General features: G+C 43.7%; 1 protein-coding gene across 5 annotated transcripts in view; it reads left to right on the forward strand.

Annotated features, from left to right (window-relative positions):
- Nucleotides 1–5,748: 5,748 nt before the first annotated feature.
- The window catches only part of LOC121544682 (mitogen-activated protein kinase 9-like), a 29,457-nt gene continuing 17,014 nt past the window's right edge, over nucleotides 5,749–18,191 (forward strand). For 3 of the 5 annotated variants that reach the window (XM_045208177.1, XM_045208182.1, XM_045208184.1), the window contains exon 1: nucleotides 5,751–6,028. The gene's annotated coding sequence lies outside the window, so the exon portion shown is untranslated. The other 2 variants (XM_045208179.1, XM_045208180.1) reach the window with 2 other exon arrangements.

Raw genomic sequence — 18,191 nt, forward strand, 5'->3', positions numbered from 1 at the left:
TATATTTGTAAACAACAGCTGGTGCACAAAATCAAATACTAAGGAAGTCTCGAGGTTTTGCACGCCTGAGGTAGAGTATCTTATGATAAGCTGTAGACCACACTATTTACCAAGAGAGTTTTCATCTATATTTTTCATAGCTGTCTATTTACCACCACAAACCAATGCTGGCATTAAGATTGCTCTGAATGAGTTGTACAAGGCCATTAATCAACAGGAAAACGCTCATCCAGATGCAGCGCTCCTAGTGGCCGGGGACTTTAATGCAGGGAAACTTAAATCCGTTCTACCTAATTTCTACCAGCATGTTAAATGTACAACCAGAGGGAAAAAAACTCTAGACCACCTTTACTCCACACACAGAGACGCATACAAAGCTCTCCCTCGCCCTCCATTTGGCAAATCTGACCATAACTCTATCCTCCTGATTCCTGCTTATAAGCAAAAACTGAAGCAGGAAGCACCAGTGATTCGGTTAATAAAAAAGTGGTCAGATGACGCAGATGCTAAGCTACAGGACTGTTTTGCTAGCACAGACTGGAACATGTTCCGGGATTCTTCAGACAGCATTGAGGAGTACACCACATCAGTCACTGGCTTCATCAATAAGTGCATCGATGATGTCGTCCCCCACAGTGACCGTACGTACATACCCCAACCAGAAGCCATGGATTACAGGAAACATCCGCACTGAGCTAAAGGGTAGAGCTGCCGCTTTCAAGGAACGGGACTCTAACCCGGACGCTTATAAGAAATCCCGCTATGACCTCCGACGAACCATCAAACAGGCAAAGAGTCAATACAGGTCTAAGATTGAATCATACTACACTGGCTCTGACGCTCGTCGGATGTGGCAGGGCTTGAAAACTATTACAGACTACAAAGGGAAGCACAGCCGCGAGCTGCCCAGTGACACAAGCCTACCAGACGAGCTAAACCACTTCTATGCTCGCTTCGAGGCAAGCAACACTGAATCATGCATGAGAGCACCAGCTGTTCCGGATGACTATGTGATCACGCTCTCCGTAGCCGATGTGAGTAAGACTTTTAAGCAGGTCAACATTCACAAGGCCGCAGGGCCAGACGGATTACCAGGACGTGTACTCCGAGCATGTGCTGACCAACTGGCAAGTGTCTTCACTGACATTTTCAACATGTCCCTGACTGAGTCTGTAATACCAACATGTTTCAAGCAGACCACCATAGTCCCCGTGCCCAAGAACTCTAAGATAACCTGCCTAAATGACTACCGACCCGTAGCACTGACGTCTGTAGCCATGAAGTGCTTTGAAAGACTGGTCATGGCTCACATCAACAGCATAATCCCAGAAACCCTAGACCCACTCCAATTTGCATACCGCCCCAACAGATCCACAGATGATGCAATCTCTATCGCACTCCACACTGCCCTTTCCCACCTGGACAAGAGGAACACCTACGTGAGAATGCTATTCATTGACTACAGCTCAGCATTCAACACCATAGTGCCCTCTAAGCTCATCACTAAGCTAAGGATCCTGGGACTAAACACCTCCCTCTGCAACTGGATCCTGGACTTCCTGACGGGCCGCCCCAGGTGGTAAGGGTAGGTAACAACACATCTGCCACACTGATCCTCAACACGGGGGCCCCCTCAGGGGTGCGTGCTCAGTCCCCCTCCTGTACTCTCTGTTCACCCATGACTGCATGGCCAGGCACGACTCCAACACCATCATTAAGTTTGCCGACGACACAACAGTGGTAGGCCTGATCACCGACAACGATGAGACAGCCTATAGGGAGGAGGTCAGAGATCTGGCCGTGTGGTGCCAGGACAACAACCTCTCCCTCAACGTGACCAAGACAAAGGAGATGATTGTGGACTACAGGAAAAAAAAGAGGACTGAGCACGCCCCCATTCTCATTGACGGGGCTGTAGTGGAACAGGTTGAGAGCTTCAAGTTCCTTGGTGTCCACATCACCAACGAACTATCATGGTCCAAACACACCAAGACAGTCGTGAAGAGGGCACGACAAAGCCTATTCCCCCTCAGGAGACTAAAAAGATTTGGCATGGGTCCTCAGATCCTCAAAAAATTATACAGCTGCACCATCGAGAGCATCCTGACTGGTTGCATCACCGCCTGGTTTGGCAACTGCTTGGCCTCTGACCGCAAGGCACTACAGAGGGTAGTGCGTACGGCCCAGTACATCACTGGGGCAAAGCTCCCTGCCATTCAGGACCTCTATACCAGGCGGTGTCAGAGGAAGGCCCTCAAAATTGTCAAAGACTCCAGCCACCCTAGTCATAGACTGTTCTCTCTGCTACCGCACGGCAAGCGGTACCGGAGTGCCAAGTCTAGGTCCAAAAGACTTCTCAACAGCTTCTACCCCCAAGCCATAAGACTCCTGAACAGCTAATCATGGCTACCCGGACTATTTGCACTGCCCCCCCACCCCATCCTTTTTACGCTGCTGCTACTCTGTTAAGTATTTATGCATAGTCACTTTAACTCTACCCACATGTACATATTACCTCAACTACCTCAACTAGCCGGTGCCCCCGCACATTGACTCTGCAACGGTACCCCCCTGTATATATAGCCTCCCTACTGTCACTTTATTTCACTGTATATATAGCCTCCCTACTGTCACTTTATTTTACTTCTGCTCTTTTTTTCTCAACACTTTTTTTGTTGTTGTTTTATTCTTACTTTTTTTGTTTAAAATAAATGCACTGTTGGTTAAGGGCTGTAAGTAAGCATTTCACTGTAATGTCTGCACCTGTTGTATTCGGCGCATGTGACCAATAAAATGTGATTTGATTTGATTTGATGACAATGCCTATTCCTCCTCAGGAGGCTGAAAATATGTATATATATATATTTATATAGCTGCATCATCGAGAGCATCCTGACTGGTTGCATCACCGCTTGGTATGGAAACTGCTTGGCATCCGACCGGAAGGCGCTACAGAGGGTAGTGCGTACGGCCCAGTACATCACTGGGGCCGAGCTTCCTGCCATCCAGGACTGCTATACCAGGCGGTGTCAGAGGAAGGCTTTAAAAATTGTCAAAGACTCCTACCACCGAAGTCATAGACTGTTCTCTCTGCTACCGCATGGCAAGCAGTACCGGAGCGTCTGTCTGTGACCAAAAGACACCTGAACAGCTTCTACCCCTAAGCCATAAGACTGCTGAGCGGTTAATCAAATGGCTACTCTGACTATTTGCATTGACCCCCTTATTTTATTATTATTGCACAGGTCGATGTACACTCACTGGACTCTAACTGCACACTCACACATACTACACTGACACTCCAACACACACACAAACGGACACACACACAAAACACAGACACACATACATATTGACATAACACACACACACAAACATACGTTCACATTCCTTCACACTCTTCACATATGCTGCTGCTACTCTCTGTTAATTAACTATGCATAGTCACTTTACTCCTACCTAAATGTACATATTACCTAAATTACCTTGACTAACCCGTACCCCTGCACATTGACTCACTACCGGTACCCCATTGTATATAGCATCGTTATTGTTATTTTATTGTGTTACTATTTTTCCTTTAGTTTATTTAGCAAAATGTACGTACATTTAAAAAATTCTGCATTGTTGGTTAAGGGGTCATAAGTAAGGTAAGATCTACCTACACCCGTTGCATTCGTGATGCATTCGTGATGTATTTGTCACATTGTATGTGACAAATACAATTTTATTTGATTTTATACTCGTGCCATTTGATGAATGGAAATAGACGTCTTTTACAAAACACCAAAAAGTGTGCCTAATGACATTCAGCAATTTCCATTGATTAGGCCTGCATTAATTGATGCATCTTGCTGAAGAATGTACCTTTTTTGTAGCCCGAAAAGTCGGGATGGTCACCCTAACACACTGTCAATTTACTAGACTAGGCTACAATGTATATTACCATGAACTTCAAATAGGCCTACCTGTAGCCAGTGATGTAGTGCAAAAAAATAGGTGGGTAAACTCTGATCACCGTTACGCTCCCTATACTATCAATGCATTTTTCTGAAAAAGGTGGGAAAACTGTGTTTACTTGCATTTACCCTCCACTAGGCCTACCCCACTGCCGGTAGCCTACCCTCTCAGCCAAGGCAATTTTACACACATGAACACATGCAGAACAGGTAGCCTACATTCAATATAATACATGAGTTGAATCAAAACATATTTTACACCCTAGTTCATGAGTTGTTTATAATTCATGAGTTAATGCTTGGAGTCTTCACAGATCATGTGACATAAAACACTACCTTTCATTCTTTACATTGATGACATTTATGACAATGTTATTTGTCATTATTAAGCATTTATAAAATGCAATGTAAGTGCACTGTAAGTGTAACTATGCGTACTTAACATTTCATATAACAGTTCTCATGGGCACACAACTCCAAACTAATGTAGACCTATGCCATTGCAAAATCAAATGCAAAATCACCTTATAGGCCTACTGTCATTAAAGTATACTTGTGGATGGATTGGATGAGAATTGTTGTCTAGCTGTAGGCTAGTTGTCTAGTGATATTGTCGACCTCATCAGCTGATCCAGGAAAGAAAACAAATATTGATAGAAAATAATAAAGGTAAATAAATGGTGTACTACTTCTGGCCAAGGATGGCAGGGAGAACACCAGTTACAGCACACACTTGAAAAACAAAGCAATGAGTGCTCTAAACAGCTGACTGACTAAAGCAAACAATGATAAATCAATGGATAAATCGAATGCACTGGAATAAAGGCATATGTTAAAAAATATATCAAGAATGTATGGCAAACAAATGGCAAACATGATGAAGTACAAATGAAAATCTTAAGCATAAAGGAGCTCGGCTGAGGCTGAAATTCAGCATTACTGAGTGGACAGCACTGCCACATAGACATAAATGGTTTAAATCATAACAGAGAGGTGGGGTGTTATTTTCATTTGGAAGCTTTATTTTCTTATTTACCGCTGTAAAACATACCACTACATTTTAAAGAAAGAGGACAATGTTAAAAATAACACTATTTAGAGACCCCACCCAAAGTTTGACTTTTGTTGCATTTAGGGGAGCTAAGGTCAAGCATCGATGATCATGTCACCAGAATAAGATCCTCGACAGTTATTGGAAAGGAGCACCAAGCTCATACCATGCACTTTCACTACCCTGTGAAGTTCATCATTTATTTAATGTAGCCTCATTTAAATTGCATGGTTTCCCGAGACATACCATGTCATCACGTGACTCCAAGTTTACTTCGATATGATGGTTATTATATCAATACTTGCGCATAAAGGCGTTTCCAGCGCCATTTCTCGAATAATGAATTTTAAGGACAAAAAGATCCCACCATGTAGACATGTAGAACGAACAAATAATCTGTCTGCATTTATTAAATTGTACCAAAACTTCCTGTTTCCATTTTTTTATACGGTACGTCTTTACTCGCATATAAAATGTGAATGGAAACGTGGTTACTGGTGGGACAATATTTTCTTTATGCGAATTTAGAATATTCGCTTAGAATCTGTCGCCAGTTGGATGGAAACATGTAGCTAATGTTTCTTTAGACATACAAAAGGTTTGTCACAAACTTTCAGGGGCTCAACGTCAAACAACGTGATTACGTCATTCACTAGTTGTGCAGAGAGTACTGCCGCGTTCAAGTACTAGTCGGAACTAGGAAACACGGACATTTCCGAGTTGCTAAACGGTTGAACGCGGCACGTGTATAAGTACAAACAATTAGCAAGTCGACCATTTCCAAGTTTCTTAGTTTCGACAAGTATGTGAACGCGACATACCCTCCTCCGCCTCTGATCGTGCAGGAGTTTGTAATTTTGGTTTCAAACTTGGGAACCATTTTCACATTTCTATTGTGGCAATTAGGAAAACTGGTCGTCATAACTTTACTTCATCCCCGATATTCCCAGGAGGGAGAGGAGCTGGTATCTCGTCATTTCCATGCATGGGAGTGACATAGGAGAAGCGAAGGGAGAAGGTAGGTGTCGTGTTGTACGATTCTGCCCGCTGTCCGTCCGTCTGCTTTCCATTCCTGCTACCGCATTGTCAACTCGGATTGATAGAAAGGGAAGCGCCAGTGCCTTCGCGAACAATAAGTGGCACACCAGAAAACGTGAGTTTTAACAAACCTCAGATGATTGACATTTCATCGGTTTGGGGTAGGGTATAGCGGATTGCCGATGGAATGCGGTGGCATAAACTGGGGGTCGAGGAGGAGATGGACGATGACTTCATCATTCAATCAACCGGTCTGTGTGTGCCAGTAGAGTTTAGCAGCTAGGAATTGAATGGGAACGAAATAGCGGGGTTAAAGCTTGGGGGAAGTAGGCTAAGCTATAGGGCGTTTCAGTGTTGACTGACGATCTCCTATGCTATCTCTTATTTTTGTCTGAAGTCAATTTAGTATCCAAATGGAATGAGATGACATTCTTCACGCTTTATTGAGCCAACTCAATGACTGCATTTGACGTACATTCATTAGCACTTTTGAAAAGATTGTCATATTTTCCACTTGCTTTAGGTTCTGAATGATGCAATATCAGATGAGTAGGCTTGTGTGTGTTTGAGGGCGCGTGTCCTAATGTATTTATTGTTAAGGAGAGAGGCCATAACTTGCCATTCTTCTCTCAGGAGATGATCATATACTGAACAAAAATATAAAAGCAACATGTAAAGTGTTGGTCCCATGTTTCATTAGCTGAGATAAAAGATCCCAGAAATGATCCATATGCACAAAAAGCTTATTTCTCTAAAATGTTTTTGCACAAATATGTTTACATCCTGTTAGTGAGCATTTATCATTTGCCAAGATAATCCATCCACCTGAAAGGTGTGGCATGTCAATAAGATGATTAAACAGCATGATCATTACACCGGTGCACCTTTAGCTGGGGACAATAAAATACCCCTCTAAAATGTGCAGTTTTGTCACAACACATGAGGGAGTGTGCAATTGGCATACTGACTGGAGGAATGTCCACCAGAGCTGTTGCCAGAGAATGTAATATTAATTTCTCTACCATAAGCCGCCTCCGTCGTTTTAGAGAATTTGGCAGTACGTCCAACTGGCCTCACAACCGCAGGCCACGTGTAACCACGCCAGCCCAGGACCTCCACATCTGGCTTCTTCACCTGCAGGAGGCCAGTCACCCGGACAGCTGACGAAACTGTGGGTTTGCAGAAACCGTCTCAGGGAAGCTAATTTGCGTGCTCGTCGTCCTCACTAGGGTCTTGACCTGACTGCAGTTCGGTGTCTTAACTGACTTCAGTGGGAAAATGCTCACCTTCAATGGCCACTGGCACCCTGGAAAAGTGTGCTCTTCACAGATGAATCCCGGTTTCAACTGTACCGGGCAGATGGCAGGTGTAATATGGGGGAGTGTTTTGCTGATGTCAACGTTGTGAACAGAGTGCCCCATGGTGGTGTTATGGTATGGGCGGGCATAAGCTACTGACAACAAACACAATTGCATTTTATCGATGGCAATTTGAATGCACAGATACCGTGACGAGCTCCAGAGGCCCATTGTCGTGCCATTCATCCGCCGCCATCACCTCATTTTTCATCACGATAATGCATGGTCCATGTCGCAAGGATCTGTATGCAATTCCTGGAAGCTGAAAATGTCCCAGTTCTTCCATGGACTGCATACTCACCAGACATGTCACCACCCATGTTTGGGATTTCCTTATATGAACTGTAACTCAGTAAAATCTTTGAAATTGTTGCATGCTGAGTTTTTTATTTTTGTTTGGTGTGTGTATGTAGGCTAGCCTAATGTTGTGCAGAAGAAGATTTACATTTTAGTCATTTAGCAGACGCTCTTATCCAGAGCGACTTAACAGTTAGTGAGTGCATCCATTTTTTCATACTGGCCCCCCGTGGGAATCGAACCCACAACCCTGGCGTTGCAAGCGCCATGCTCTACCAACTGAGCTACACGGGGCCCGATGATGCACTGTTTTAGATGCTTCACTACCACATTCTCTGCCTAACCCAGTTTTCTGAACCCAGTCACCTTTTAGGGTATGAGTTAGGCCCGCCTATGCACCACCAATAGTTAATTCAAGTCATTCCAACGCAGGTCACCTGTAACCAGTTTCACTGCTCATTTAATCCATAGATTTTATTTCAATCCACCAAACCATGACACTAGTGTCCATCCTCTCTTGGTGTTGTGCCGCCTTTATAAGACTGTCTCTCTCCATCCAGATAAGCACTGCCTTTGTGTGTATTGCTGTATTATAATCTGATATTCCAGTCAGTAGGCTCCAGGGAGATCAACAGCCACATCACATCCTGCCCAAGGGGTCCCTGTGTATCAGACAGGGCTAGCTATGACGATGCTCATGCTCACACAGGATATGTGTTTACACTCTACTGTCTAAACTCCCGAGTGGCGCAGTGGTCTAAGGCACTGCATCGCAGTGCTAGCTGTGCCACTAGAGATCCTGGTTCGAATCCAGGCTCTGTCGTAGCCGGCCGCAACCGGGAGACCAATGGGGCGGCGCACAATTGGCCCAGCGTCGTCTAGGTTAGGGGAGGGAATGGCCGGCAGGGAGGTAGCTCCGTTGTTAGAGCATGGCGTTTGCAACGCCAGGGTTGTGGGTTCGATTCCCACGGGGGGCCAGTATTACATTTTTTTATTTTTTTTTATGTATGCACTAACTGTAAGTCGCTCTGGATAAGAGCGTCTGCTAAATGACGTAAATGTAAATGTAAAACTAACTGTTCTTATAATAGTATAGTCTGTGGTCTAGGCTATAGTAAATCAGTGCCAACACCTTCATTTAAGTATAATTTTAATTAGTACTGATACCTTCTTAGTAGTCTTGAGGTTGGCTTGTTCAATGTAGGAAGTGGAAGTATTGCAAATATTAAACATGTTTGGGCTGAGTTTGTATACACATGGAGGGATGGAGAGAGTGGGGGAACTGGTGGAGGACATAAAAGGGAGAAAGGAGGGATCGAGAAGGCTGCAGTTGACAGAGGAAAGGAAGAGAGAGATGGGGAGGGAATGGGAGGATGGCCAGGGGAAAAGGACAGTATCGGAAGCATATTGGAATGGAGAGAGGGTGAGGAAAAAGGGAGATGGAGAGAAACTGAATAAGATTAAGCTCTGGGCAGTCCTCCTCTTGGGGTTAGTAAGAGATCCAGCTGGGCTCACACGCGGGGAAGAAAGATGGAGGGAGAAGAAGAAAGAGATGAGAATGATGTATTTTTCATCTGAGTCATTCTCTAGGGGTGTGTGTGTGTGTGTGTGTCTACAGGGTTGGGTAGGTTACTTTCTAAAATTGTAATCCGTAACGTAACTTTTGGAATACCAAAACTCAGTAACGTAATCTAATTACTTTGTTACTTTCAGATTACTTTACCCTTAAGAGACATTAAAAGAAGACAAAAATGAACGACATCTATTGCAGGATAAATCAATGTTAGAGTTTACATAGCTGGAAATAAATGGATGTTGCAGTTGACTTTATGGGTTGGTTATGTAGGCTTCTTCTAACCCATCGCTTTCTACAGATAATAATAAGATTAGGTTATATCTTTACATTATCCCATAAGAGTCTAAGCCGGGGGGGGGGGCGCGGGGCATTACTAAGCTATATGGAATTGTTTTAAGAAGGTCATACTGCTATTAGACCATACAAACGCATTGAATAGGAAGTTTGTGCTGAAGTGTCTATCCTATATCTGAGAGATATAATAATAATAAATAATAATATGCCATTTAGCAGACGCTTTTATCCAAAGCGACTTACAGTCGTGCGTGCATACATTTTTGTATAAGAAAGAGCAGGAAACATTTTGTTTTTTTGACATGTATTTAACCCCTCATTTTTATCACTAAACAGTCTCCATATATACTTCCATATATTTTTTCGACTTGTACCGGGGGATGTTCAGACGAGTCTTGTGAGGCCTGTGGGCATCCTAGAGCAAAACAACCGACATATACGTGAGAGACTCCCCTTTACACAGAGGGGTCATATTAGTGTGTAGCCCAAACTGTTCGGACGCTACAGACCGAAGTTGGCAGAGCGGCTATACTAACTTCAGACAAGTCCCAAGACGGTTGTGGGGGTCGTAGAGCAAAACGGAGAACGTGAGAGTCTCTCATCTTTCCATACAGGGGTCATAATAGTTTGTAGGCCAAACCGTTCGGACGCTACAGATTAGTTTGTGAGAATACCGATTTCGGATTTGTCTCATGGTCTGACAAACACCGCTCTAGCTCTGTCACCTTTTTTAAAAAATTATGCTTTTTTATTATTATGCTAATTCGTTTTCCACGGGGGTGTGGACATGGACCTTAGGGTGTTAAAACACAGTCTCTCAGATTTCCATTCATTCCAATTAATCAATACCCCTTGATCTTCAAGAATAGCACTTCGATATGAAAGTATAGATTAGCCAAATTATTTTACCTGAGCATAACTCAAATGAAGGATTAATTAGCCTGCCCTACTCTGTTGTTTTTGATTCTGTTGTCATAGAGGACTGATTGGGCTCATTGCTTCGAGTTGAAAAATAAATGCTTCTCTCATGGAATGGCATTCTTTGAGCACTACCGAAAAGTGCTATTTGCATGTGAAAAATGAATGCCACATGCTGCATTTGCTACAGGCCTATTGTTTGTTTTTGTTGGTGACACTTTGATATCTCCATCATTTGTAGCTGTTTAAAGGGCAAATCCACAGTTGAAACAATAACAAAGCAGACACCCCACCTCTGTTTTGGTAAAAAAGCTGAGGGATGAGCCTGGAGAAATCTAACCACTCTCAGAATAATAGACAGCTATGGATGCAAGGACTGACCATCCATGAAACACAATTATTGTTTAAACCATGTTTTGAGGTTATACAAACATTGGTGGAAAACCAAGCTTATATTTTGGGTTCTCATGGGGTGTGACAAAGCTGTCAAGGCAAAGGGTGGCTATTTGAAGAATCTCAAATATAAAATATACTTTGATTTGTTTAACACTTTTCTTTGCTTACTACATGATTCCATATGTGTTATTTCATAGTTTTGATGTCTTCACTATTATTCTACAATGTAGAAAATAGTAAAAATAAAGAAAAACCATTGAATGAATAGGTGTGTCCAATCTTTTGACTGGTACTATATATCATTAATTTATATATCCAAAAATGGATGTAGCAACTACAGATTGTCCCTTTTTAAGTACAGTATCGCACAAAAGTGAGTACACACTTCACATTTTTGTAAATATGAGTATATCTTTTCATGTGACAACACTGCGTTGTGCCAGTAACTGAAAGGTCGCTGGTTCTAATCCCCGAGCCGACTAGGTGAAAAATCTGTCGATGTGCCCTTAAGCAAGGCACTAAACCCTAATTGCTCATGTAAGTCGCTCTGGATAAGAGCGTCTGCTAAATGACAAAAAAACAGTGTAAATTTGCTGTCCCCTCAAAATAACTCAACACACAGCCATTAATGTCTAAACCACTGGCAACAAAAGTGAGTATACCCCTAAGTAAAAATGTCAAAATTGGGCCCAAAGTGTCAATATTTTGTGTGGCAACCATAATTTTCCAGCACTGCCTTAACCCTCTTGGGCATGGAGTTCACCAGAGCTTCACAGGTTGCCACTGGAGTCCTCTTCCACTCCTCCATGACGACATCACGGAGCTGGTGGATGTTAGAGACCTTGCACTCCTACACCTTCCGTTTGAGGATGCCCCACAGATGCTCAATAGGGTTTAGGTCTGGAGACATGCTTGGCCAGTCCATCACCTTTACCCTCAGCTTCTTTAGCAAGGCAGTGGTCGTCTTGGAGGTGTGTTTGGGGTCGTTATCATGTTGGAATACTGCCCTGCGGCCCAGTCTCCGAAGGGAGGGGATCATGCTCTGCTTCAGTATGTCACAGTACATGTTGGCATTCATGGTTCCCTCAATGATCTGTAGCTCCCCAGTGCCGGCAGCACTCATGCAACCCCAGACCATGACACTCCCACCACCATGCTCGACTGTAGGCAAGACACACTTGTCTTTGTACTCCTCACCTGGTTGCCGCCACACACGCTTGACACCATCTGAACCAAATAAGTTTATCTTGGTCTCATCAGACCACAGGACATGGTTCCAGTAATCCATGTCCTTAGTCTGCTTGTCTTCAGCAAACTGTTTGCGGGCTTTCTTGTGCATCAACTTTAGAAGAGGCTTCCTTCTGGGACGACAGCCATGCAGACCAATTTGATGCAGTGTGCGGCGTATGGTCTGAGCACTGACAGGCTGACCCCCCATCCCTTCAACCTCTGCAGCAATGCTGGCAGCACTCATACGTCTATTTCCCAAAGACAACCTCTGGATATGACGCTGATTACGTGCACTCAACTTTTTTGGTCGACCATGGCAAAGCCTGTTCTGAGTGTAACCTGTCCTGTTAAACCGCTGTATGGTCTTGGCCACCGTGCTGCAGCTCAGTTTGAGTGTCTTGGCAATCTTCTTATAGCCCAGGCCATCTTTATGTAGAGCAACAATTCTTTTTTTCAGATCCTCCGAGAGTTCTTTGCCATGAGATGCCATGTTGAATTTCCAGTGACCAGTATGAGGGAGTGTGAGAGCGATGACACCAAATTTAACACACCTGCTCCCCATTCACACCTGAGACCTTGTAACACTAACGAGTCACATGACACCAGGGTGGGAAAATGGCTAATTGGGCCCAATTTGGACATTTTCACTTAGGGGTGTACTCACTTTTGTTGCCAGCGGTTTAGACATGAATGGCTGTGTGAGTTATTTTGAGGGGACAGCAAATGTAGACTGTTATACAAGCTGTACACTCACTACTTTACATTGTAGCAAAGTGTCATTTCTTCAGTGCTGTCACATGAAAAGATATACTCAAATATTTACAAAAATGTGAGGGGTGTACTCACTTTTGTGAGATACTGTAAATCTAACATGGGGGAGTTTGATAATGTGTGTTAAGGCCTACAGATTTTTTTGGGGGAATCAGCATGATTTAGATTGAGCAATAAAAGCCCCACTCATGGTCTTCGTGAATTAAACTAGTTTTTGACAGTATGGAGCACAATACCATGGAGGAGGTTAGAAGGGAGGAACTCTTTCAAACTTGTATTCCATAAGCTGGGATCTGCACTATGCAGCTGTTGCAAGAGCGCATTTTTCACATGTCCACTGCCCATCCACTGGCCGCCGAAACAATGATCCATATTGTAGTCATTTGCAGCTTAATCTTATTCAATTAAACTATTATTGGGTTAAAGTACAAACCGTGCCTTCGGAAAGTATTCAGACCCCTTGACTTTTTCCACATTTTTGTTACGTTACATCCTTATTCTAAAATGGATTAAATAAAAATATTCCTCAGCTATCTACACACAATACCCCATAATGACAAAGCAAAAACAGGTTTTTAGAATTTTTTGCAAATATATAAAATACAGAAATACCTAATTTACATAAATATTAAGACCCTTTGCTATGAGACTCGAAATTGAGCTCAGGTGTGCATCCTGTTTCCATTGATCATCCTTGAGATGTTTCTACAACTTGATTGGAGTCCACCTGTGGTAAATTCTGTTGATTGGACATGATTTGGAAAGGCACACACCTGTCTATATATAAGGTCCCACAGTTGACAGTGCATGTCAGAGCAAAAACCAAGGCATGAGGTCGAAGGAATTGTCCATAGAGCTTCGAGACCGGATTGTGTCGGGGCACAGATCTGGGGAAGGATAGCCAAAAATGTCTACAGCATTGAAGGTCCCCAAGAACACAGTGGCCTCGATCATTCTTAAATGGAGAAGTTTGGAACCACCAAGACTCTTCTTAGAGCTGGCCGCCCGGCCAAACTGAGCAATCGGGGGAGAAGGGGCTTGGTCAGGGAGGTGACCAAGAACCCGATAGTCAGTCTGACAGCTCTAGAGTTCCTCTGTGGAGATGGGAGAATCTTCCAGAAGGACAACCATCTCTGCAGCACTACACCAATCAGGTCTTTATGGTAGAGTGGCCAGACGGAAGCCACTCCTCAGTAAAAGGCACATGACAGCCCGCTTGGAGTTTGCCAAAAGGCACCTAAAGGACTCTCAGACCATGAGAAACAAGATTCTCTGGTCAGATGAAACCAAGATTGAACACTTTGGCCTGAATGCCAAGCGTCACGTCTGAAGGAAACCTGGCACCATCCCTACGGTGAAGCGTGGTGGCAGCATCATGCTATGGGGATGTTTTTCAGCGGCAGGGACTGGGAGACTAGTCAGAATCGAGGCAAAGATGAACGGAGGAAAGTACAGAGATCCTTGATGAAAACCTGCTCCAGAGCGCTCAGGACCTCAGACTGGGGCTAAGGTTCACCTACCAACATGACAACGACCCTAAGCACACAGCCAAGACAATGCAGGAGTGGCTTCGGGACAAGTCTCAATGTCCTTGAGTGGCCCAGCCAGAGCCCGGACTTGAACCCGATCGAACAACCCGATCGAACATCCAATCTGACAGAGCTTGAGAGGATCTGCAGAGAAGAATGGGAGAAACTCCCCAAATACAGGTGTGCCAAGCTTGTAGCGTCATACCCAAGAAGACTCGAGGCTGTAATCGCTGCCAATGGTGCTTCAACAGAGTACTGAGTAAAGGGTCTTAATACTTATGTAAATGTGATATTTCAGTTTTTTAAATATTTTTATAAATAATAATATGCCATTTAGCAGATGCTTTTATCCAAAGCGACTTAGTCATGTGTGCATACATTTTAACGTATGGGTGGTCCCGGGGATCGAACCCACTACCCTGGCGTTACAAGCGCCGTGCTCTACCAATTGAGCTACATTTCTAAACTCCTGTTATTGCTTTGTCATTATGGGGTATTGGGTGTAGATTGATGAGGGGGGAAAAAAACTATTTTAATCAATTTTAGAATAAGGCTGTAACCTAACAAAATGTGGAAAATGTCAAGGGGTCTGAATACTTTCCGAAGGCACTATATATTTGTGAACAGCCATCCACAACAACCACAATCCGTAAGGCGCAAATAGCGAAATGAGAGAGCAGCAGTTCACATCAATGCGCTATGTACAGTTGAAGTCGGAAGTTTACATACACCTTAGCCAAATACATTTAATCCTAGTAAAAATTCCCTGTCTTAGGTCAGTTAGGATCACCACTTTATTTTAAGAATATGAAATGTCAGAATAATAGTAGAGAGTGATTTATTTCAGCATTTATTTCTTTCATCACATTCCCAGTGGGTCAGAAGTTTACATACACTCAATTAGTATTTGGTAGCATTGCCTTTAAATTGTTTTAACTTGGGTCAAACGTTTCGGGTAGCCTTCCACAAGCTTCCCACAATAAGTTGGGTGAATTTTGGCCCATTCCTCCTGACAGAGCGGGTGTAACTGAGTCTGGTTTGTAGGCCTCCTTGCTCGCACACGCTTTTTCAGTTCTGCCCACAAATTGTCTATAGGATTGAGGTCAGGGCTTTGTGATGGCCACTCCAATAACTTGACTTTGTTGTCCTTAAGCCATTTTGCCACAACTTTGGAAGTATGCTTGGGGTCATTGTCCATTTGGAAGACCCATTTGCGACCAAGCTTTAATTTCCTGACTGATGTCTTGAGATGTTGCTTCAATATATCCACATAATTTTCCTTCCTCATGATGCCATCTATTTTGTGAAGTGTACCAGTCCCTCCTGCAATAAAGCACCCCCACAGCATGATGCTGCCATCCCCGTGCTTCACGGTTGGGATGGTGTTCTTCGGCTTGCAAGCAACCCCCTTTTTCCTCCAAACATAACGATGGTCATTATGGCCAAACAGTTCTATTTTTGTTTCATCAGACCAGAGGACGTTTCTCCAAAAAGTACGATCTTTGTCCCCATGTGCAGTTGCAAACCGTAGTCTGGCTTTTTTATGGCGGTTTTGGAGCAGTGGCTTCTTCCTTGCTGAGCTGCCTTTCAGGTTATGTCGATATAGGACTCGTTTTACTGTGGATATAGATACTTTTGTACCTGTTTCCTCCAGCATCTTCAGAAGGTCCTTTGCTGTTTTTCTGGGATTGATTTGCACTTTTCGCACCAAAGTACATTCATCTCTAGGAGACAGAACACGTCTCCTTCCTGAGCGGTATGACTGCTGCGTGGTCCCATGGTGTTTATACTTGCGTACTATTGTTTGTACAGATGAACGTGGTACCTTCAGGCGTTTGGAAATTGCTCCCAAAGATGAACCAGACTTGTGGAGGTCTACAATTTTTTTTCTGAGGTCTTGGCTGATTTCTTTAGATTTTCCCATGATGTCAAGCAAAGAGGCACTGAGTTTGAAGGTAGGCCTTGAAATACATCCACAGAAACACCTCCAATTGACTCAAATGATGTCAATTAGCCTATCAGAAGCTTCTAACGCCATGCCATCATTTTCTGGAATTTTCCAAGCTGTTTAAAGGCACAGTCAATTTAGTGTATGTAAACTTCTGACCCACTAGAATTGTGATACAGTGAATTATAAGTGAAATAATCTGTCTGTAAACAATTGTTGGAAAAATTACTCGTGTCATGCACAAAGTAGATGTCCTAACCGACTTGCCAAAACTATAGTTTGCTAACAAGAAATTTGTGGAGTGGTTGAAAAATGATTTTTAATGACTTCAACCTAAGTGTATGTAAACTTCCAACTTCAACTGTAGATATCAATAATAAGTGATATCATTATCGCGCGTAGGCTACACCACTGCTGTTGCCGTTACCTCCAACCAAGCGTTTATTCAAGTTGGATAGTCTTTGGATGCCGACAGCAGTCACACCATTGGAAGACATAGCTTCAAAAGCATATTCCTGCTCTTTTCCCGCGGTCCATCAAACGCATTTAGTGTTTCATCGTAGTGGTCTCTGACTTGTGGGCGGACTCGCACAGGCGGAACAAACGTACATTTGCGCATTTCTTCCATTTTGAATGTTATTGAGAAATTACAAAAATATAAATGCATTATGCAACAATTTCAAAGCTTTTACTGAGTTACAGTTCATATAAGGAAATCAGTCCATTTGAAATAAATTCATTAGGCCCTAATCTATGGATTTCACATAAATGGGAATACAGATATGCATATGTTGGTCACAGATATCTTTAAAACAAAAAAAGGTAGAGGCGTGGATCAGAAAACCAGGCAGTATCTGGTGTGACCACCATTTGCCTCATGCTTCGTGACACATCTCCTTCACATAGACATAGAGTTGATCAGGCTGTTGATTGTGGCCTGTTGAATGTTGTCCCACTCCTCTTCAATGGCTGTGCGAAGTTGCTGGATATTGGCGGGAACTGGAACACGCTGTCGTACACGTTGATCCAGAGCATCCCAAACATGCTCAATGGGTGAGATGTCTGGTGAGTATGCAGGCCATGGAAGAACTGGGACATTTTCAGCTTCTAGGAATGGTGTACAGATCCTTGCGACATGGGGCCATGCATTATCATGCTGAAACATGAGGTGATGGCGGCGGATAAATGGCACGACAATGGGCCTCAGGATCTCGTCACAGTATCTCTGTGCATTCAAATTGCCATCGATAAAATGCAATTGTGTTCGTTGTCCGTAGTTTATGCCTGCCCATACCATAACATCACCGCCACCATAGGGCATTTTGTTCACAACGTTGATATCAGCATACCCAGATGACGCCATGCACGCTGTCTGCCATCTGCCCGGTACAGTTGAAACCGGGATTCATCCGTGAAGAGCACGCTTCTCCAGCTTGCCAGTGGCCATCGAAGGTGAGCATTTACCCACTGAAGTCGGTTACGACGCCGAACTGCAGTCAGGTCAAGACCCTGGTGAGGACGAAGAGCATGCAGATGCGCTTCCCTGAGACTTTCTGACAGTTTGTGCAGAGATTCTTTGGTTGTGCAAACCCACAGATCCATCAACTGTCTGGATGGCTGGTCTCAGATGATCCAGCAGGTGAAGAAGCAGGATGTGTAGGTCCTGGGCTGGCGTGGTTACACGTGGTCTGCGGTTGTGAAGCTGGTTGGACATACTGCTAAATTCTCTAAAATGACGTTGGATGCGGCTTATGGTAGAGAAATGAACATTACATTTTCTGGCAACAGCTCTGGTGGACATTCCTCCAGTCAGCATGCCAATTGCA

Source organism: Coregonus clupeaformis, chromosome 3 (genome assembly GCF_020615455.1).
Source record: "Coregonus clupeaformis isolate EN_2021a chromosome 3, ASM2061545v1, whole genome shotgun sequence".
Taxonomy (NCBI): Eukaryota; Metazoa; Chordata; class Actinopteri; order Salmoniformes; family Salmonidae; genus Coregonus; species Coregonus clupeaformis.